Below are 23,098 nucleotides of genomic sequence, written 5' to 3'. Positions count from 1 at the left end.
AAAACAGGAAAACAGGAACTTAAATCTATATAACACAGTTCTTTGATTTGCCCTTTTTATAATGGGTATGCTGTTTGATATGAGTAGTTCCATAGTGAAAGTTTCCCATAAATTTTGTTTCTAATAAATCAAAGAAAATGTCAGGTTTCTCTGCCTCATCTTCTGTATTATGCAAAACCTATAGTGTCCTAACTTTATGCCATAATCTACTACCTTTTGGGCTAGTCTCTGAAGTTACGTTAAAGTACACAAACACTGTGGAATGCAAAATCTTTGTATTTCAGATGTTATAGTTTTGTTAGCTTCACATGCGCTTGACCACGGACAGGTCTTCTATGACCTTATATGCCAGCTTTTTTCCTTGATTTAAACAGTAAAAAAGATAAGATGCATACCCTGTTTATGAACTAGAGTGTCTTTGTAATCATGTGTTTGCTTACACAGAAGTTTGTTTCCATAGCAATGTGAACACAAAAGATACCCATGTGACTATGTAGATACCACATACCTTGGTATGAGTACCTGTGTACAGAAATCTCTTTACCATGTATTCTTTGTTCTGCCTGGCAATGAATAAAATAGGCACGTGTTGTTTACTTTTTCTCTAAGTAAAATAGATCATTAGAAAATTTAAAATGTAATTTGTAGTCATATCTTTTCAACAACTCAAATTCAAATTCTTAAAAACAAAAAGCTTCTGGAAAAATAAAAGCTTAATCTGCTCCCTTGGAGATGTATGATTTCAACTGCTAAAGGATTTTTTTTTCCTCCAAGTAAAATGTTGACTGTAAAGTATTTCTTGGATTTTCTACAGTCTAATTGTGCTTCTGTTCTTCATGACTTATAAACCTTATTTCATGGGTTGATGTTGCCACATGAATGGAACTATTCTTTGGGTGATGCTGTCATAAACCCATGAATGCTCACATAAGTGTTGGTGTTTTCATTTAGTATAAAATGCCATGAAATTCAATTCCACTGAACACCATGCAGTTGATTCACATTTTTGGTGTGCATGCTCTCCACCTTTTTTTGAGTGGTCAGAGTAATGTTTGTTTGCTTTTTAAGTATATATTTCCATTTTGAAAGGAAATACATTGATGTATTTGCTATTAATCAATTTTGAATGTCAGAAGTGAATATCTGCCTGCAGTTCTATGTTTATGTATGTTCTGCTTTCTCATGGGAAACTAGGAGAGTTAGCAGCAGGAATTACTGGGGAAAATTTTTATCTTTTGCAATGACAGAATCACAGAACTCTTAGAGTTTGAAAGCAACTTCTGGAGATCATCTGGGCACCCCCCCTGCCAAGACAGGGTCAGCTAGAGCAGGTTACACAGGAACATGTCCAGCTGAGTTTTGAATATCTCCAGAGAGGGAGACAATTAATTGGATCAGAGTATCTGAATTTCTTCTATTGGTTTTAATCCATTGTTTTAAAATCTTGCCATTCATATCCAGGAATCCAAAAGACATAATGACTATTGTAGGGTCAGGGTTACTATATAGTTCTAGCTGTCAGCTGTAACATTTTTATACCTTTCACTCTAGCTAAAGTACAATAAAGTCGATTGTACTTTTTCCCTGCACATTGTGGGGAAGAGATTTCATGGGTGATTAATTTAACCTATTTTCAATTTATTTTAAGTGGAGACCAGTTAAATAAAACACTTTCCAGAATCATAAACTTGCTGAGGTTGGAAGAGACCTCTGGCCAGGCCTTCGGTGAAAGCAGGGTCACAGGGTCATTCAGCACCCATTGCCCAGGACTATGCCTAGGCGGGTTTTGAATATCTGCAAGGATGGAGATGCATCTTGGGCAACCTGTGCCATTGGATGACCACTCATAGCAAAAGAAATCATTATTTTTAAATGGGATATCTTGTGTTTAATTTATGCCTGTTGCCTCTTGTCCTTTCACTTGATACCACTGAGAAGAGTTCTGCCTTCCTTATTCTGCCACTCACCAGGTATTGATTGTATTGACACCTGGTGTATGCCTTTGATGACTGGCCTCTGGTGAACTTGGTTCTGGCCTCTGGTGAGCTGGGTTCTGCTGATCCACAACCTTTTGTGCCCAGCAGTTCAGTCAGTTTTCTGTTTGTCTTACTCTCCATTCATCTATTTTGTGTTTCATCAGTTTGTCAGGGAGAAGACAATGGGAGGCTGTGACAGAAACATTATTAAAGTCAAGAGAAGCAATGTTCAGTGTTCTCTCCTGGTCCACTGTGTCATTGTGAAAGGCTATCAGGTTGGTCAGGCACAATTTCCCCTCCATATATTCATGCTTAGCATGTTCAAACTCTTATCCCTCCTGTGTTTGGCAATGGTTTTCAGGTTGATTTTCTTCATTCCTTTCCCAGGAGTTGAGGTGAGGCTGGGACTGAATTTCTTGAAAGTAGTGGTGATATTTATTCTCTTCCAGTCCTCAGAGTTTCCTCCCCTCACCTCTATCACTGTGATCCTCTTTGATCTTTCTGTGATTGAGTGCTCTCACAATGACATCAGCCAGCCCTCAATATGTGTGGTGCATCTCATTATGGCCCATGGATCTGTGTGTGTCCAGTTTGTTTAAATGCTTCCTAACTTGACCCTCCTCCACTGAGAGGAAATCTACCTTGTTCCAGGCTTTCCCATGGTGTTCAGGGACTTGGGATAGCTGAGGGATGGTTTTATCAGTAACAAGTGAGATGAAGAAGGCATGCAGTGTGTTGGCTTTCTTTGTATCCTTTCTGACAGGTCTCCATCAGTGGGGAGACCATTTTCCATAGTCTTCCTTATGCTGCAGATAACACCATTTAGAAACATTTTGTGTTCCCCTTTCACATTTGTGTGAGCTACCTACTGTGATCCCAGTGAAGTTGTAGTTCTCAAGCTGCATGCAGACCTCTTAATTTGTCCTGTTCGCTCTGCTGTGTGCATTAGCAAACAGGCCCTTTGGAGAAGTATGCTGTTTTCCCAGAAAAGATAGAATACCTTTACCCATGATTCTGCCTGGTAGGCATTTCCCTACATAGGGAAATGTACACAGTTGGGGTGGGACCCCCACAGCCCTGGTTTTTTTGCTTACAAATTTCCTCCTGTTGACGTTGCCCCATACTCCTTGCTTGCCAACCTGGTCCTTTACTTCCTCTCTTGATTGCTGGTCATGCTCTCCCACTCCTGTAATTCCTAGTTTGAAATTCTCATTATTGGATTGGCCATCCTGTTGGCAAAATGTTTTTCTCCACTTATGTGGACAGCATTTCTGCTAAATTATCCTCTGTCCTTGACCATCCCGTGATCATATAAAATCTAAAACCTCATAGCCCACACCAAGTGCACAACAAATTCTTGACTTGTGGGATCTCTCACTTCCTTTTCACTCTTCTGTGTTTCTGGAAGGATTGAGGATAAAACTGTCTGAGCTCTCCATACACATGACAGCCCCACATCCACCCCCCACACATACCCTAACAGCAGCATAGTCAGTGCTCAATGTTTTCTTCATTGCCTCTGGCATCATCTTGGTGCTCACATGGAAGAGCAGCAGAGGGTCATAGTCTGCAGCAGCCTTTCATTCACAATCTCCTGATCTGAATCCCCAGGCAGCAAGCTTTGGGATTCAGTCCCCTCCAGCAGGGAGCTTCCTGCTGCAAATAGCCACCACAGATGCCTGTGCAGCTCAGTTCTTCTGCTGGCTTGAGTCTCTTGCAGAACAGAGCTTGCTATTTGCTATTCTTACGAGACAACTATTTTAGTTAAGCATTTTATTTATTTTGCTCTTTGTTTTGTGAGCAAATATATGTAAAAACATTACTGGAGAACTAATTACATGTTTTGGCTTTTTTGTTTTATTAAGCTGTATTTATTTTTGAATGTTACTCTGCCAATACTAAATGGGTTAGCTGGCTACGCAAAGGCTTTTTGTGCTAGTGTGGCTGATAGAGGGAAAATCATGTATGGTTTTCTTGTGCTCAGGAAGGTCAGAGATTAAGCTCAAATCAGTCTGAAAGTCTGCAGAAAGATTAACATGTATTGATATCTGGTATGGGATTTGATAAAAATTATTTCAGAATACCTTTCAAGTCCAGAATTTTTACTTTATATTGTACCTTTTGGAAGACACCATCATAAAAAGTTTTCCCAAACCTTGTTTCATAACATGTTTTAAGGCAATGAAATAGACACTATTTTAACATTATAATTGGTTTCACATGTGTCTTGTTTCTATTTGTTCTAGGAAATGAACCCAGGAAGTAATGTGAAGGGTCATGTGAAGCTTTGTCATAGCAGAAATTTTCTAAAAGATTGCTTTACCTGTAAGTTCTTTTCTGTTGTTAAATTATATCATACTGTGGGGGGAAAACGGTTTGTTTTGGCATTTTGACTTGCAGCTTAATTGTGAAGAAAACTTTTCCAACTGCATTATGAATAACACCTCCTATTATTCACTTTCTGTATTTTAGGGAAGCACAAACAAACGTTTTTCCTCTAAGTAAATAACTACAACCAACATTTTCCCTAAAACTTAAGGTTTTGAATCCAGTGAGCAAGATTTTCATGCTGTCTCATTAGTTTACACTTCTGCTGTGATGCATGATAAACTGCAATAGCCTCTTTTTCAGAAATTCTTTTGAAAGTGAGAGGTAAAAATTATTCAAACTTGTATGAAACTGTGTAACTTTACCACTAAAAGCTCTTTGCAAAGATTTCATGTGCGGGTGCCTGCTGTGACTGAGACATCTTTGGGATTCAGAGTTATTAAATTATGTGACAGTGCCCTTTACAATTGTGTCACTTGAGGCAAAGCATTTTCTTCAAGCGAAAGTGAACTCATTTAATTTTGCATATATCTCACAATAAACTCCACTTAGGAATTTAAACTATTGCTTTATTCTTGAGTCTAATTGTCTACATCAAAATACTTAAATTGGGAGATATGAACTTGCTCTCCTAGCAAAATTGCAAGAATAATATTAAAAGATCTGTTTTACTCAAATAACCAGAAACATTAGGTTTGATTTTGGCCAATTCATGTAGGTGGTGGCAGAGCTTAGAACTGAGTTCAGAAGTTCTTAGTCCCTGTCAAGAGGTATAATTTGAAAATATGTAAATATGCCAAAAAAGTATGTCCTGGAGGAGACTGCGAGTTTGCAAGCTAGAATTTAAGCAGTATGTTTTTTTTTTCCCTTTTGTATGTAATTATAGTAGTTCAACTAAGCATCACCTAGATAGCAAGTTCTTGAAAATTATAAGGGGGAAGGCACTACTGAAAAATGTTTCAAAACTGATAGTAGGTGTTTAATCCTTTAAAAGTAGTAATTTCAGAATACTTTCGTTATCTAGCACTCTATTTTAAAGTAGCAGTAATGCCTATACATGGGCAGCATAGGTAATTTAGTTTGACATAAAATCCACAATTCAAGCACCTTATGAAGTTTCAGAAAATCTTCTAGTATTTATTTGATTTTCTTCAAAGTATGCTTCTTTGTCTCAGTATGTCTTTACTATTCTAATGTAACTTGAGATAACCATGAAATAAGTACCAATACATGCAAATCTGTTAGAAATTAGAATCTTAATTCTTCACTTGGAGTTCTAAAGTAGAAACTGAACGTTATTGTCATTATTATATTAATATTCACACAGTACTGGTGCAACTTCAGCAATTGTCCTGTGTTATCCTAAGTGTATAAAAATTACTCCAGTGTTGGAGCAGTTCTTTTGGTTTTATCAAAGAATCTGGATGGGCTATTTCAGGATAATTCAAGAAGACTTTTACAATTAGACAACGAAGACAGAAGTACTGCTCTGAAACTGCTGTCTTAATAACTGAATTAGTCAGATTTTCACTATTATTTGATAGGTTTAATTACTTACCACTAGTCAGACAGGTGGATTTCCAGCATCATAACAGTAGCATGAAAAGAACACAAACAAATTATAAGATTGAGCTGAAATTGGCTAATTTATTTCAATTTTGTCTTCTCTTTCAATTAATTGCTCTGTTCATCTCTTCATGTCTCCCTGAGAAATCCTAGTGTTTTATTTGTGTGCACATGTATATACTTGTGTGTGTGGGTGTGTATCCATTAGAGATATTTATATGCAGTGAAGATAAGACAACAGTTGGGCCAAAAGTACAGAAGTGACTTGGAAAAATCATAGGTGAGAACATGGAGAAAAGTCCTTGACAGGATGCAAACACTGAGTGTTGTATTGCATGCTGAGCAATACAGCAAATTTACAGTCTCCCAGACAACAAATGCATTATTTGGAATCCTACAAATATGCTGATTTTAATAGTGTGACTGCATTTGAGGACAAAAGAGCAGAAAAATAGTCTTTTTCGGGACCTAAAATATTTGAAACATTGTCTATTTACTATATATTTATAGAAAATTCTAAAGTCTGGTTAAAGAGCTGGCAATATCCAATAATATTTCTTACTGTAGACTGCAATTGCTTTTATAATTCACGTATTCAACCACTATATTGGTATAAATAGAAAAAAAACAATATAGAAAGGAAAAAGGATGTTGTTGTTTTTGTTATTATTATTATTATTATTATTATTATTATTATTATTATTTTATGAGCACAGGTTGCTACAAGACAGAGAAATCTAACATTTTTAACCGTTGCATAGTTCCAACTTATTTGTTTGTTTGGTGGAAATAATTCCATACTGTTGTTATATTAAAATATCCTACATTTAATATACCTGCTAGTATTCTGAATTAATTAATCAGTATTGTAAAACTGGCTGTCATGATACACAGACAAGTAACAATATAACTCACTGAAGTTCGTAGATCATGGTGGCAATTACTTAATTATGATTAGTTTTGTAATTGTTGTATTCTCCTTCCAAAAGGGGTTTCCATGTATTATTTCTATTAATATTAGCTGGTTAACAAATCATGGCATCATAGAATAGTTTGAGTTGGAAGGGACCTTAAAGGTCATCTAGTTCCAACCCTCCTGCCATGGACAGGAATACCTTCCACTAGACCAGGTTGCTCAAAGCCCCATCCAACCTGGCTTGGAACACTGCCAGGGATGGGGCATCCACAACTTCTCTGGGCAGCCTGTTCCAGTGGCTTCCTACCTTCTCAATAAAGAATTTCTTCCTAGCATCTAATCTAAATCTCTCCTCTTTTAGTTTAAAACTCTTCCCCCTTTCCTTATCATTAACCACTTGGGTAAAAGGTTACTCTTACTCTCTTTTATAAGCTTTCTTTAGGTACTGACAGGACACCAGTAAGAAAATAGGAATGTTTTCTACCTTTTTCCCCCCCCCATGGTTGGAGTGTTCTATGTTCAGCTAGACACCATCAAAATAATGTTTCAGTCCTATGCTTATAAAAGATCAAAATTTTATGCATCATAATATGTTCTGTGTAAAATAAGGAGTAGCACAAAATTTACTGTTACATGTTTATAGAAGAACCAGAAGTTCTAAATATGAACCAGAGGTTCTTAATATGATAGCCATGCACTTTGAGAGAAATTTAAGAGTGGAAGTGTTCTGTTTACACATTAAATTATTCCCCTTTATGAAAGGCATGTTTGCTGATGCGTAGCAACAAGTGCTCCTCATTTTCTTTGGATAATTCCCTTGCTGGATCTTGGAGAACTTAGCTTTTTCACCTATTCTTCTCATGCCCCAAAAAAAGGTTTGCCATACCTTCTCTTATTGTTCTTGATTCACAACTACAGGGTTGGGTCAATTATTTGGAGATCCTGATGAGAGTCCAGTGCAAGTATAGCAAAAGGGAAGAATAACACCTAAAAAACAAAGGCATACTATCAAAATCAGTAGTGAGAATTGAAGTAATATCTATGGAAACTGGTGAACACTAGCACCAATTTTTTTTTTTGTAGAAAATTCCAAGACCGTAAGAGCACATTAATTTTCAAGGAGTGTCATGCACAACTCTAATTAAGGTTTCACTGATCACTGGGGATTGAATCTTCCACTGCTCTCCCCATGCCTGCCTGTCTTTCTGAACTGAACTTAGACTTGAACTTTATTATAATGTGTTACCTGGCATATGTTTTCATGTCAGCTTCTGTCAATATATTCAGGGGAATACAAGTTTTAATTGTAGCATTTCTGCATGCTGTAAGCATCTTCCTGATCATAAGCTTGTACAAACCTAAATTGCGGAGTAAAGAGAATAGAATTATTGCAAAGGTCTTTCATGTTTTGCTTCGTTACTTATTATGTAGATTTCTTTTTTAATAAGGGTATACTGAAGAATATAAATAGATATATCTGAACTGATGACACTAAGAAATACAACAGCTGTCCCTGTTGTAGCTTGTTAATTTGCTGTGATGAGGTATAATTCCATGCTTTGTTAAAATCAGACATATTAACTATGATTTGCTGAAGGTGAAATAAGGGGCCAGGCTTCATGAAATTTCTTTGTTTAAAAAAATGTATGGTACCTAATATTCACTGAAAGTAGTGGTCAGGGAAAAGTGTCCTGTAAGTTAAATATATTGACACAGTAAAGAGCATCGATAAAACTAAACTGAGATATTTATTCTTTACAGTCGGTATTCAGTTAATACATTCTCTAGGCATAAACTTCCTAAATCTCAGGTAGTGTCAAATTGCATGTGTAGATACCAAGACATGCTAGTCAACGTGTGTACAGCATTCATAATTCACCAGGCATGGCTTCATTAGCTGCTGAACATAAGGAAAGCTAAAGAATCCTGTGAGGTGCCTTAAAAATTACAAGTTTGTTAGCTCCTGATGACCTAAGCAGTGCCAAATTTGAAGAAGTGCTGGAGGGGATAACAAAAATGGCATGCAAACAAAAGAAAAATAATATTGCAAAGTCTCAGGAATTGAAAGTAAGATACTCTGTTTTGGTGAATAAAAGAATAAGTTTGACGTCCAGTGGGAGAGAAGAGGGCAAATTATACAAGGAGTGAGTACTTCTGAATAATTTTTATCATTAATAAGTCTCTGGGTAATTATGTGTAGGTTTAGAGAATGTACGAATAAGAGTTATAAATGCATTGATTCCCTCATTTAGCATGGTGTGGTTAGAGTATATGCTTCCAAGTAATGCAACAAGATTTGGCTTCACTGCCTCTCTCAAGACTGAATTTGCATTTGTTCCTCTTGACTATGCAACAGAGGTAGCTTGAGAGGGAAGGAATGACTATTGTTATGTAGCCTCTCATTTTTACTTCACCTGCTTATTACACTCGTTGGATATTACTCCACAGTTAGCCCATTGACAGGAAAGGTTACCTGGGATTAAGAGCCAGTGAAAATGCTTTTTGCTGAGTCTATTTGCAAATAATTGTTTGTCCTGCAAATAAGATTAATGCACTTTAGAGCAAGAGTCATGATGATATTAGAAAAAGTACAAAGAAAATTCTTGTTTAATTCATACCATTTAACAGGCACAGCAATTTCAGGTGAGATGGTATTGTTACGTTGTGTGCCTACATCTCATACTATCTGGCTTCAAGCAGAAGACTGTTTCAGCTTCCCAACAGACAAAATTTCAACTCCAGTACCAATAATTTGCACAGTGTGGAGGGATTGTATTGTCACAGAGATGCAAGGGGTGTATCAGGACCTCCAAAATGCCCACACAAGCACACTTCTCTTTGGGGAGCTTCCTTGGACCCCCTGAAAGCAGAGCACTCCTGAGAAACCTCACATTGGTAGAGAAGCAACTTTTTTCCTTCATGTTACCTAGAAGTTGATGTGTCTCCTCTGAAGGTAGATTTTAGGTGATTTTCTCAGGAAATGTCATTCTCCAGGATTACTCTTGCTATAGACTACTGATACAGTCTGAAGGACTGTCATGATTGTGGCCTTCTTGTGCCTTCCCCAGAGGTAAAGAGGATAACTATTGATTAGTGTAATGAACCAAAGACTGCACTGGTTTTGTGGGCTGATTCGTGCGAGAATGGTCTAAGGATTCATCATTTCCACTGCCACCTCAGTGGTTTCCTGGAAAAAAAATGTGTAAGCCCTTGACTCTAAACTTGAATGGGAGAGGCAAATACATACTTCTGTAATTACTTTGATTGCAGTTTCTTGTTGTAGTCTATTTCAGGTAAACCTACACTGCATGAGTCATAAGAAATTGCTAGCTAGAAAACAGTTAGAATGTCAAGAGGTGCTTTTGCTCCTCAATTAACTAGTTTAGCATTAATGTCAGGTCTGTGTAGCTGTAAGATTGGGGTTGTTTTTATTTCCTTTTATTTTTTTAAATCATGTATGCATTGTGAAAGCATTGCCTTTCAACTTTACAGCTTCCTTGCTTGTTTGTATTTTTAGATTTTGTATGATTTTTGTACTTCTCAGGCTTTAAGATACCCTCTTTGTACAGCTCTTGGTTTGTGACTCTATTAGCAGAAGGTTTATTTAACAGAAAACAACCTAAAGAATGACATTAGAAATTACTTTCAAACAGACAGGAAGGCAGTAGGAATACTGATGTGTTTCCTTTGTATGTTTCTACTTTTGTGGTTAATCAGTGAAAGAAGTCTATATTGTAAAAGTAAGTAAATAAGCAAAACTTGTCTGTGCAGTTATCTGCAGCTTTCTGTTGACTAGGAGCTGGAAAGTATCAGCAGCTTGTGTGTTTTTTTGGTTGACTAGCCCAGCAGTGTACATAGGCTATATCATACAGAGTTGGGTGGAAGATCTTGAGAAAACAAGGTTTTGTGCACTATTGCCACCTCCCATTACTATCATAGGTGTTGCTGCAATCCTTGGCCTTTCTAAGTTCACTTGTCTTGTTATTAATGATAGTCCTGATAGGTGGCGTTTTGTGTGTTTAAATAGCTAAAACACATAGTTGTAACTGTAGTTAGAGCTAGGACTTTTTAGCAGGTACACCCTGCAACATGCCTTGGCCATCTTGTTCTGTGGTTGGAGACATGGCTGGTCTAGAGGAGCATGTGATTGCTCCTGGAATCACCCCACACCCTCCAGGGTTCCCTGCTGAGGCATCTGCATCCTGCATAGATCAGAGAGGAATGGTGGGTATTAATCTTGTATTCATTTGGAAGATACCATTCCTGGAATGTTTTGCAGCAATTATTTAAGAATTCCTGCTAAAGTGAAAACTTTGTTTGATAAACTTGTTTGTGTAAAAAGTTAGTTCCTGAGGCTAAGTTAGCACTGACAGCACTAATTTTCTGTGTTAATTTCAGAGCATGAAATTTGTTCAGACGTCAGGCTTAGTAGGAGAGAGTTCTTGCTTTGGAGGGTAGACTGCACGCATTTAAAGTGGCTAAGGTTAGATGGCATATATACATTCTTTCCCTGGTGTATATCCCTCAGAGAAATAGGATTACAGCGGCTTCCATTTTGAAATAAACTTGGCTCTCATATTAAAATGATCTGTTGAAGGGGCAGCAGTAGTATATGTAGTAAAGAAGTAGGTTAAATTATCTATAATGACTCAGTTTAGCTCAATTGGCATTAGTGGGCAGGAAGATTCTGGAATGATCCTTACAGCCTCGGTTTTGTAGGTGCTCCCCAGGAGTGTCTCATGGTTTCACCAGGTCACAAAGGAGCGCAGCTGTGACTCTGGAAGGCTGGAGCTGAGGGAGTGCTGTGGAGAGCCTCTGCCCTCACCTGTACTGCCCTGGCAGTGGGACTGTTTGTGTGTCAGACTGGAGCTGTCTTTGTGTGAGATGATCTAATAAAGACATTTCCTGAGAGCTGACAAAATGTAGCTGCATTGCTCACAAAGAGGAGTTGAAAGCTGGTGTTCAGTACTTGAGAAAGCAAAATGACATCAGTTCTCTTCTGACCATAGACTAACTGATATTTTTTAAGAGATTGAGTGTGTTTTGTTTTAAATTACTTTTTTTTTTCCCTAAGCAAATCACACTATATTTAAATGGAGCTAAATATACAAAATAGAGAAGACCTGTGCATAAGCAGAATTATTAGACAAGAGAAACAAGCTGTTACTGGTTTTTCCTGTAAGATTTCTCTAAATTGGAATGTTTTTAATAGTCCACATAAATCAATTTTCAAAGATGTCACTATGAATAAGAATTTTTTTATATTTGGGATATGCATTAAGCACAGCTTTGCTGCACTACTATAATTATTATTGGGTGGAATGATACCACGTTGAACACTTTGAAGCAGGCAGATGTGAACTCATCTGGAGAGGTCTATTCATAACCAGTAATACTTAAAAATTATCTTATTAGCTCTTACAAGCCTCATCTGAGACCTAAATTTGGATTTTGCTTATGTCTTATAAACAATTCTTTCAACAAAGTTGCTAAATGTCTTCTGAATCTTAATGGTACTATGACTTTACCCACAATCTGTAACTGAAGTATTTACTCTAATTTTTTGCTTTATGAAAATTCCAGCCTTTTACAATTTATGAAATTTCTTCCTTACAATTCCATTTAATAGGCCCTTGCTTTTCATCCTAACAAAGTTCTCCACTACTTTTTCTATGCATCTTTCATTACTTTATTCACTTCTGTTCATCATTCATCTTCTCTAGTTGAATTGTCTGTTCTTTTCATCAGTGTTTCTGGAGGTGGAGGTTTTGTAGATTTCATATTGAACCTGTTGGGGTGGGAGTGTCACAGTGAATGTTTATGACCTTGCAGCAGTTGTTTCTGTGAAACTGGTGACACTTTCTGCAAACAAACAAACAAAAAAGAACAAGTACAGTAACAGAGTAACAGTTTTGGTTTTGTTTTTTGGGTTTTTTTCCCCCTGCTTTTTTTATATTGGTTATACAAAGTTTTAATTTGATCCTACTAGGCTGCACCTATAATGTGCTTACTTTATGTTAGAATAAGTCATAGCAATAGTCTCATTTCTTTGGTGCAAGAAAAGTACCCCAATACTCATGCTTAGTTGTTTTCACAATTGTGATCCCTGAATGGAAGAAAGGGTGGTATTTACAGACAGAAGTTGAGCACTGTTACTATTGCAAGAAGTGTGAGGTGGGAAAGGTTACAATTATTCTTTGAAGTCAGAGAATTTTTATCCTTTAGTTGTTTTTAACAAACGTAATTTTGTGTTACTATTGCCTAAAAGTTCTAATTTTATTAAGACTGGGTTTCTAATTTTCTAGACACGGCACACATATAAGGAAATATTTTTTTTTCCTGTATGAGTACCAAACATCTAAATATACACAGAACACGTGGGTTGAAAACGGAGTTTTACAATAGTAGCTTTTCTCTCTAAACATAGCATAGTTGTTCCATCTTTTATGCCCTATTTTCTGATTGAAAGAAAGTTTCTTATAAAGAAGCTTACAGGGAGAGTTGCAGTGAAGTGTTCGTTCACTTAAAAAAAAAAAAAAAAGATAGAAAAAAGATTTTTGGTTAAATGAAGGAATTGCACCCATGGCTGAGCAGACAGCATACAAAGGCAGATGCTTGTGTGTGCGTCATACTCGTAGTCATCCTCTGTGTGGGGCAAACTGGGCTATGCATTCAGAGAAGGGCAGCTCTCAGCTTTTTGTTACTCATGTACTACCGGGGACTCATGCTCAGGCAACAGTGGGAAATTTCAACGCTTTTCTGAAGCAAACAGTTCCAAAAATTGCAACTGTAGGGCACTCGATCTAAAAACAGATTTGTACCTGCTATTAATTGGATCCTGGGTGAACTACACAGTGTGCAGCAGTAAGGGAAAATTTTGCCTTTGCGTCACAAATGTAATGAAACTCTTGACCCAGTGCCACTAATAGCTGTGGCTTAGTTGACACAATCTTGTAGCTTTTTTAAGCTAGTAGGACAGCAATAACTCAGGGCTGTGATAAGTATTTCATGCTTAGCTGAGTAATAGGAGAGAACAAAGCTGCTTCATTCATTGCTTTGTGTCTTGTAGACACCAGCTTTTTAGTCTTTTTGGTAAATTCATGTTACAGTATTGTTATTATAGGTTTTTGACGCTTATTCTGTTTTGTGTCACTTCAGTTTTCCTTATTGTCAGTGAGGGAAAATCATCTAGCGAGGGGTCATTTTTAACTGCATTTTCTATCTGAAATGAGAATTTCAGTGAGATAAGAAAGCTCTGGGTTTTTGGTTGTTGGTTTACTGCTTATGCTGGGAAAGTCCAGAGGGATGAGATTTAGGTGATAAAATACCTTATCAGGCAGCTGAAGAATATTGGAGGGAGAGAGCAAGAGCCAAGTAGGAGGAAGTTCTACAATTTATGAGAGAACATTATTATAAGGTAAATGATTCTTAAAATACTAATATCTACAAAGTGTTTATCAATGCATGATGTTAGAAAAAAGTGATAATAGAACAAGATGTGCCTCAGTAGTTTTTGTGAATATTTAAAGGTGCAGCCTTTGTTCAAGGTGCTTTGAGACTCATCCTTGTGGAAAACATGGAAATGTTATCTTTGCAAACTTTCCTAAAGGAATTTAACAAATCTTCCCCAAATAATGTTAGGCTGAAATGGAGATTTTGCTAACTTCAGAAAATATTCAGTTCCTGCTTCAAAAATCTTTTCTAGTTCTCAATTTCTCCTATTTTGACCTGAACTGGTTCATTACTGTCATGAAGGATGTTTGATATCTCATGTGTCTTTTTTATGGTAAGGTTAAAAAATTTCACTAAATTCTCTTTGAAGCAAACAAAGGACATATGAAGAACATTTTTCAAAGATATTCAGTGTAGATTAAATTCATCACTAAAGTAAAAAGCATAGTTTTAAAATATGATCATAGTGGATTTTTTAAGGTATTTGTTGCCAAATCACTGTTGAAATTTAGCAGCACAAGGTTTTTAACTTATTTAGACTCTTCAGAAAATCCAAAGCCTAATCCCAGTTTAAGTGACTAAATAAGTAGCACCTGAAGCTGAGGATCTTTAGGTGCAGAATTTAGAAATATTCTTAGGAAAAGCCAATTTTATCTGGTTTGAGATGATATTTTTGTTTTTTTTTTTTTTTTACTTCTCAGATAGCATTTTTTCTAATGTACCCATTAAACTAACACATGATAGTCAAATAGTCATATTGTCCAAAGCTTTTATGAATTTTCTCCAGTACTTTGTATTTTTCCAGTTTTTCAGCTGTTTTGTACCGTTATTGTTTTTTAGACTTTGAAGTATGCGATGGATTTTCCTATGCAGTTTCAAATAGTTTTCCACTGGTATATTCAAGTTTTAAAATGTTACCAATGTGTGTGCCTAATTACTAAACCCCGTATTTTTGTGCTTTGAAGAAACAGATTTTCCATAGCTATTAATTGAAATTTGTGTATATGTTTTGATATCTGCAGATAGTGTCTGCTTTGAGACAGATGCCACCTCATGTTTTTGCCACACTGTCTACCTTCATGAGAGTGAAGATTTGTACCCTGCTTGCGCTGTTAGTTGCTAGAAAATGTCTATAAGCTCATGCTGTAAATGGTCTTGAAATGTGTGACTTTTCATAGTTTCCCACTGAAAAGTTTCTCAAGGGAGGATAAAAACCCCAAACCAGTTAGAATTCAAATAGAAATAGTGATTTCCCATTTTGTCACTTTCAGTTTGTGTATTCACCCAGTGGCAGCATCATTTTAAGGGTGGACCTTTGCTGAGTAAGAAAGATGTGATGCTTGTTCCAAGGCTGTGATTTCACTCGTGTCTTTAATGGTAGCTTTTAAATCCCAGAAGCAGATAGATGGGAGTGGTTACGTATCTTGGAGGTGTTAGAGTGGAATCCTAACTTTCAGAGCTGGGGTATCTGTGCTGCTCAGAGAATGGGAAATGAAGACTCTTACTTTCATAAAGCTGAGCATTAGAAAATTGGGTTTTATTTTGCAGAGTATAAGTGGTGTGTGAACTGTTGCTGGTGTTTGGAAGTCACTGCTAGAGAATCTTAAACTGTTGCACTATAAAAATGTGTGTGATAATTGGTACCGGGGTAAGACGCTCAAGAGTAAAAAGATAAACTTTTAATCAGTATGTGTTGTGAAAAAACTAAATATTTTTATGGCACACGGGAGGTTGGGTAGTAAATATTTTTTTCAATCTTGAAAATGAATTTATTAGCTCTTTTTAAGCTGGAGATTGACAAATTTGACCCTTCATTAATTTAGCGTCTCAACAGCCTCTTCTGTCTCTTTTAAAAAATGCAGTTTTTCAGTGAGAAAAACAAGAAAAAGATTATTTGTGTCTGAAAATATTCCTGGAAAATATGACTTCAGAAAGTGTACTGGAGAGCAATTGTAACTTTTTTCCTGATTGTTTTTGATTGCTATGGGAAAATGATGAAAAATCATTCTCACCAAAGGTGAAATAGCTGTGTGGAGGAGGTGGGCACTCTGAAGTGTTTAGTGGAACTTGAAAGAACTGTAACTAGTATCAGATCTTCTTAGTTTGGATTTTCTTCCAGAGCTTAAGTAGGAGTGTGATTACAGAACAAGTGCTTTTCATAGTATCCTCACACTGCACAGGAGTTAACTCCAAAAAGTACTACATTTCTGTGGTATTGGTGAGAATTCAGTTTTTTATTGAAGCCTGAAAGAACAGATAAATGAAGGAGCACATTACATTTAATCTTATCTTCCAAAGCAAAGCATGCAGGCAGAGGTGAGATAAAAGTATGATCAAATTAATCTTGCAATGTTTAGGAAGCTGGTAATGGGTAACACAAAGAAATGTGTAATTAAACCTGTGTAAGAGGTGAGTTAATTTGGAAGGAATATTTAAGACCCATAATCTTCAGAAATACATAGGGAAAGTTGCAATGATAAGCCTGGGAGTTCATGTTGGAGGTTGCTTTTCCTTTAGGAAATAATTTTATTGTCTTTCTTCTCCTGCATGCCTCCCTGCTGAATTGCCACTGTTAGATGCTAAGCTACATGGAAAAATAACAGACAAAATAACCTCCTGCCAGACTCTTGATTTCTCGATCCATAAGCAACATGCAAGGACCTGAATAATTTTTTTTCAGTATTACTTTTCAAAAAATGTTCACAAGTTTGTTTTCTGAATCTGGGTTCTCTAAAATTTGAAAGGAGAAAGAGGTATTGTGATAAACTCAAAGTTAGTATGGGAATGTCCATCTAAGTGTAATATCTAATTACAGAATTAGGTAAGCATCATAATACCAAACCGTATTTGATTAGAAATTAGTATCTTTGTACTAGTTATGTTACTCTGCTTTTGGTATACTTTCAGAATTTTAAGATTAAATTACAAAGTTAATCCCCTTTTTTTGTTTGTTTTTGGCTTATAGTTTAATAGCACTTTGAAATTTTCATTATCTGGAGAAAATAAAGAGGGAGAAGTCTCGTGCTTGTTTAGAAGAATGCTGTATCATACATTTCTAAACTTAATTATCTTTAATCAGAAGTACATTCCATGTTTTTAAAGAAATAACTTTTTCTGATTTCATTAAGCTTCTCAGGCATGTAGACTTTCAGCCAGGGAACGTGCTTTGTTTTGAACTCAGTCAGTGACCCCTGTAAAAATGTTTAATTAACTTTTGCCAATGTCAATACCGTTCTGTTATACTCAGCAGGCCGGATGAGCTCCCTCTGGTGGCTCATTTACCTTGAGGTTCTGTTCTTTCCTTCATATCTGTTTACTCAAGCAAACAAGGCTGCTGACCCCAGGTATCAGTCAGGCATCAGTTCCTTCTGGGCTTACACTTTAATTGAAAAACATCAATAATTTCCTTACAGAATGAAACAAAAGCATTTAAATGCACAGGAGGTTCAATTCGTTAGCAAAATAAATAAAGAGCTACTGGGTAAAAGAGTAAGCAAATAAAACTGAATTACTTTCTTCTAAGTCAAAATCACACAGTAGGTGGATAGCAGTAATTTGTCAGTGGCATCCACTTAGAATAGTGCTTATTCTTAAACTTAGGAAATATTTGGATATTAAACCAAAATATTTGGACATTGACCATGAGATTGTGGAGTTCAGTATCAGCACAAAGGAAGTAGGGCAGCAAGTAAAATTACAAATATGGGCTTCAGGAGAGCAAATTTTGGCCTCTTAAGGGATATTCTTGGAAGAACCCTGTAGGAACAGGCCCTGCTGGGAAGAGGGGTCCAACAGAGTTGGTATTCAGGAATTGCTTCCTCCAGGCTCAAGAATGATGCATCCCAATGAGCAAGAAATTGGGAAAAGGTGGCAAGAGATTTGTGTGGATGATTAGCTCCTGTCACTGCTCAAGCATAAGCAGGGAACACACAAGTGATGGAAGCAGGGTCAGGTCACTTGAATGAATGCAGATAGGTTGTCAAAGGAGAAATGAGACAAGGAAGGTCAAGGCCCATCTGGAATGAAATCTGGCCAGGGATGTCAGGGAAAGCAAAAAGGGCTTCTTCAAATATTAATAATAAAAGGAAAAATAAGGGTAATGTGGGCCTGTTACCAAATGGAGGGGACCCTGGTTACAGAGGACACAGAGAAGGCAATTACCAAATGCCACCTTTGCATGGGTCTTCGCTGGCAAGACCAGCCCTCAAGATTCTCCAACTCAGGAGACCAGGGTAAAGGAATGTTGTAAGAAAGATTTTCCCTTAGTCAAAGAGGACTGGGTTAGAGAATACCTAGTGGTGAAGACTTGACATCCACAAGTCCATGGGCCCTGATGGTATGCATCCATGACTGCTGAGAGAGCTGGACAGGATAGCTAGACTGCTCATGATCGTCTTTGAAAGGTTTTGGTGATGAGGTGAGGTGCCTGAAGACAAAGAAATCAAATGTCAGCCCAGTCTTCAAAAAGGGCAAGAAGGAGGATCCAAGGAACTACAAGCCAGTCAGCATTTTCCCGTCATCCTTTCATAAAGGAATATGCTCACCCAGACTTATCCTTAAATCTCTCTGTGTTCCTGGCTGCCACTCAAGTTCTTTTTCCTGTTCTATCAGTGCCATAACTGTGTTGGTTGTATTATTGAACTTCATCCTGTTTCTCGTGCTCTCGTGTAGAAGATTGTCAAAGTCTTCCAGCATTGTGTCCTGGTCTTCCTGTGTTGACTGACAGCTTTGAAAGTTGGCCAAGAACTTGAGTCCATTCTTACCAAGCAATGCTGGAACTTTTTATGATTAATGGATTCAGTTTTGCAGCGTTTACCCAAAACTAGGCAGGTGGATTCCACTGCTTGCTAAATTATGATGCTTCCATTGTAAAGACTGTCAACCACCTTCTGTTAGAGAGCTGTTGAAATACCTTTTCCATGTGTGTCATTTAGAAGTGAGAAATAATACTTTGTGTCATGACATCTTTATTTACCTCTTGCTCTGAAGAGGCACACAGACAATGCCATTTAAATTTTGTGTGCTGGAGGAAATGAGCAGCTAGACATCATGGTGTGCAGATTACTTCTACCACTGAGCATGCAGGAACACAACTTTATATAGTGTAATGTTACGAAATGATACTGCCTTTGTGTTGCTGAAGGTCAGCAATATTTGTAAGCAGAGTGGTGCTTGAGAGGTAAGTGTTCATCATGAAGGTAGATGTTCATCATATCTCAACTACAGGGGTACTGGGACCTCTCAGTACTTGTGGGCATACATGCAAGTTGGGTACTGCAAATTAAAATAAGCATGATAGGAATCCTGTCTGTGTAGTGAGAAACTTAGTGTCACCAGAGTATAAATAATTTCGTCAGTGGACATTTTAAGAGCGTAATTTCAGTTCTTTTTAAATGTAAATTGGTTAAATACATAGTCTGCCTGTTCTTCCTAAAAGTTGGTAATTTACTTTTTTGGATGGTTTTTATAAGTTACAGTTACATTTAAACAAAAATTCTAAATGAACTGTTTAGGTTACTGGCAATTTGTATAATTTTGCAAGTCTTCCTTTGTTCCCTATTTCATGGGGACACTGTAGCATGATGAGTGAACAGTATGTTTGTTTTAATTTAAATAAAGTAAACCTAGTACAAATACTATGCTGGAGGCATCCGTGAAAGTCTTTGTGTTTGGCAGTGAAAATCAGTTGGCTTTAATTCTCTTATTGAGAGAGATAATTAAGATAATTGGTTTTAACAGCCAGGGGCAACATTTTGTCCAATTTATCACCAGTCTGTCATTTCACATCTCACTTTCATCAGTCCGAGTTTTGGCTAGGTAGACTTTTATTTGAGGTACTGGCCATATTTTAATTCAGAATCAGCTATTATTTTTGATTTTTAACTTGTTTTTTGACTTGTACCATTCCATGACCTTGGATTTTCAGATGTTCTAAAAAATGTTCTAAGGTGTTCTACTTTGGTAATACATCTGCACAGAATATGCAAGCGGCAGATTCCTCTGAGTTTGTACTGACTTCTGTTAGTCTCTCAATGGAGGAGAAGATTACCTGTGCTTAGTAATGCTTTTGATGAAATTATGTGTAATAATGTGCAATATCCTGTGAATGGCAACATAGAAAAATACCCAAAGACATTAGTTTGAAATTTTCACTTGATTGCTTCCTTAATGCCTTTAATACACCTCTATTGCTCTAATGCACCATATTACATTACATGGTGCTTCTCAGCACTTCAGTCAATTGCAAAACTGAAGGAGGCAGGGGAAAAAGCTGCCAAAACCTCCCTGAGGATCTAGTAACATGGTGGCTGCTTTCAAGTCTGTACCAATTCTGTGTGGCACTTAAAAAGCACCTTTTAATATGATATCTCACAGCCATTCATTCTTATTTGTGAAGAATGCAAGTTCCATCCAAGTTTTTAAAATAACTTCTAAATTTTGCTTCTGCTGAGGACTTACTTGAACATAAGTTCTGCTGAAAACTTGCATCCCTGATGCTTCTCCGTTTGAAGCCAGCTCACAGTGCAGTATTTTGGACAAACTCATCCAGATAGCAGAGAACAACAGTTTTTCCCACTCCCATCTGGAATCTGCTGCTTTGGAATATTTGTGTTTGGCTAAAGATATCTTTCATACTTGCCCTAATTCCATGACTAACTTTGTGCTTCTGTAGTCTTAAAGGTTGGTGGGGGAAGATCTAAAGGAATTTTTCGTTTATCTGAACACTTCATTTAGTTATAGTGTCAATTTCAGGATGTTGTGGAAGCCCAAGCGACTGGTTTGCAACAGTCCTGTTTGGTTTGCAGTAGACTACTGCTACTTGCACTTTTAATTAAGGTGTTAGAAGTTTCTGCTAGTTAAACTGACTGTATTCATCGCAGTTGATGATTATTTAGCACTAGTATCCATCTGTTTCCACAGCTGCTGTGGAGTTCAGACTTCTGTCTCTGTACCTTAACTTGTGATGACAAGAGAAGCTATCCCTGTTAGATTGTAAGGGGAGCATAGCATACATGGTGTTTGTAACTCTTCTGTTTAATTTTTGAGGAAAGTGAAAGTCTTTCCTAAATCTCAGGACTATATAGGTTATATACGTCTGTATCTTCTTGTATATTGTGTACTCTTAGCCAGTGTATCTTTTTGACAAATAATGTGGAGTTCAAATGAACAAACTGTAAGCATTTTATGCCCACAGTGTTTTTATTTTAACTTTAATATAGCTTTTGGCTGAAAGATCATATAATAGCTGCAGTACGTCTTATGTAAAGATGATTTTAGGTGAGTGAAAAAGAGCAAGAATTACCTGTTTCCAGTAGTGTTATTTATACAGGCAAACTTATTATTATGGTTTTTTTTTCAATTCAAGAGTCTAGTAAAAATTTTTCTGTAAGTGATGGCAGAGCTATTATATATAAGCAGAGCTATTATATGTAAGCTGCCAGTGGACTGGCAGTACACTAATACTATTGTTTCCTTGCAATTGTGGTACAAAGGAGTTGTATTGCTGTTTTTCATTCTCTCATTGACACTTGCATCACCATGGTTGAACCATTAACCATGTGCGATCAGATTCCCTTCATAGTTCAAAGCAGTAGTCTTGTGTAAATGGGTATGGTGAGAAGAGAATGTGCTCCTATTAAATTAAACAAAAAATGTAGTATGTGGATGTAGGGTTATAATTCTGATCCTTTTTTGCTGTCAGATTCTTATGAAAGTGCTTCCAGGGATGTTTTCTGCAGGGATGCTTTGTGCAGGATGTTCTGTGTCCTGAGTGTGAGAGAGGACACTGTACCCTCAGAGCTATGCATGGAGGGAATAGATGAAAAGATTTCATGTGTTGCAGGCAAGAGCAGAAACACACAGGGTAGCCCACAACTAGGGAGCAGACCTATGCTATGAGGCACCAGGAAATTCTTCCTTTTGTCTCAGTTTCCTTCATGGTCACCAAGACCTGACTGGTGCTGTTCATGAAGTGTGTACTGAGGGGAATGTGTTGGGTGACTGAAAATAAAGTTGGATTCCTTGGTTTATCTGAGTTGGGATTAGTAGGGTTTCAAGCAATAAACAAGAGGAGGGAGGGTGATACTTCTCTTTTCTGTAGTTACTTGCTTCAAGAACTGTGAATTATATTAATATAAATCAATTACTAATGCACACCCAACACATAGCTCTCTTCTCTGCCAATGTCATTTTCATCTGCTCCAGATGACCAGTTCTCTTTTGTTATTGTTGTCCTCCCAATACTGAAACCTTATCATGCTGTTTTACACAGCAGCTTCATACTTCACTGAGCAGCAGTCAGCTGCCCTTCAGGTGAGGCATGGCTCTGAAATGATGACTCTTTGGGTGGTACATTTGCCAAAATTCACATTCCTTAAATAGAACACCACAGCCTGATCACCATGAAGGATGAGTCGAAGTGGATACATTTTCTAACAAAGAGGTTTGTGCGTATATATATAAAATACTTTGTTTACAACTTTGGGACTCTGGGAGCTAAAGATACATTGTAAATTGAAGTCAATAATTTTGTTATTACTTTAAGATGTTCCCTGATGTTGTACTGCTGTTCTGAGATCATAGGTGTTAATACAAAAGGTGTTAGCAAAAGTTTTCTGTTTTAAAATTCTGTCATAGTAAACTTGAAAAGGCAAAGATGGAACAGTAAAGTTTAATGAAAAATGATCCCAACCAACCTCTGCCATTGACTTTTGTGCTGTGCATCTGGATATGTCCTGTATTTTCTAACAGCTTCCTTACCATGGAGCAGTGGTGATCTCTATATTTCTAGGTATTAGCAGAGTGAGGCTTGATTGTCTTGCCACTTGTCTTAGTACTTAGGCTGAGAAGAGCCATGTTC

General features: G+C 37.1%; 1 protein-coding gene across 7 annotated transcripts in view; it reads left to right on the top strand.

Annotated features, from left to right (window-relative positions):
• The window catches only part of MARCHF1 (membrane associated ring-CH-type finger 1), a 223,438-nt gene that overhangs the window by 69,926 nt on the left and 130,414 nt on the right, over nt 1-23,098 (top strand). For 5 of the 7 annotated variants that reach the window (XM_085058626.1, XM_085058620.1, XM_085058625.1 and 2 more), the window contains one exon: nt 4,223-4,301. The gene's annotated coding sequence lies outside the window, so the exon portion shown is untranslated. Of the gene's footprint in view, nt 1-2,140; nt 2,252-4,222; nt 4,302-23,098 lie in introns of all 7 variants that reach the window. The other 2 variants (XM_085058624.1, XM_085058623.1) reach the window with 1 other exon arrangement.

Source organism: Lichenostomus cassidix, chromosome 4, assembly GCF_008360975.1.
Source record: "Lichenostomus cassidix isolate B80296 chromosome 4, HeHo_3.0, whole genome shotgun sequence".
In the NCBI taxonomy this organism is placed as follows: domain Eukaryota; kingdom Metazoa; phylum Chordata; class Aves; order Passeriformes; family Meliphagidae; genus Lichenostomus; species Lichenostomus cassidix.
This window is presented reverse-complemented; position numbering and strand designations above follow the sequence as displayed.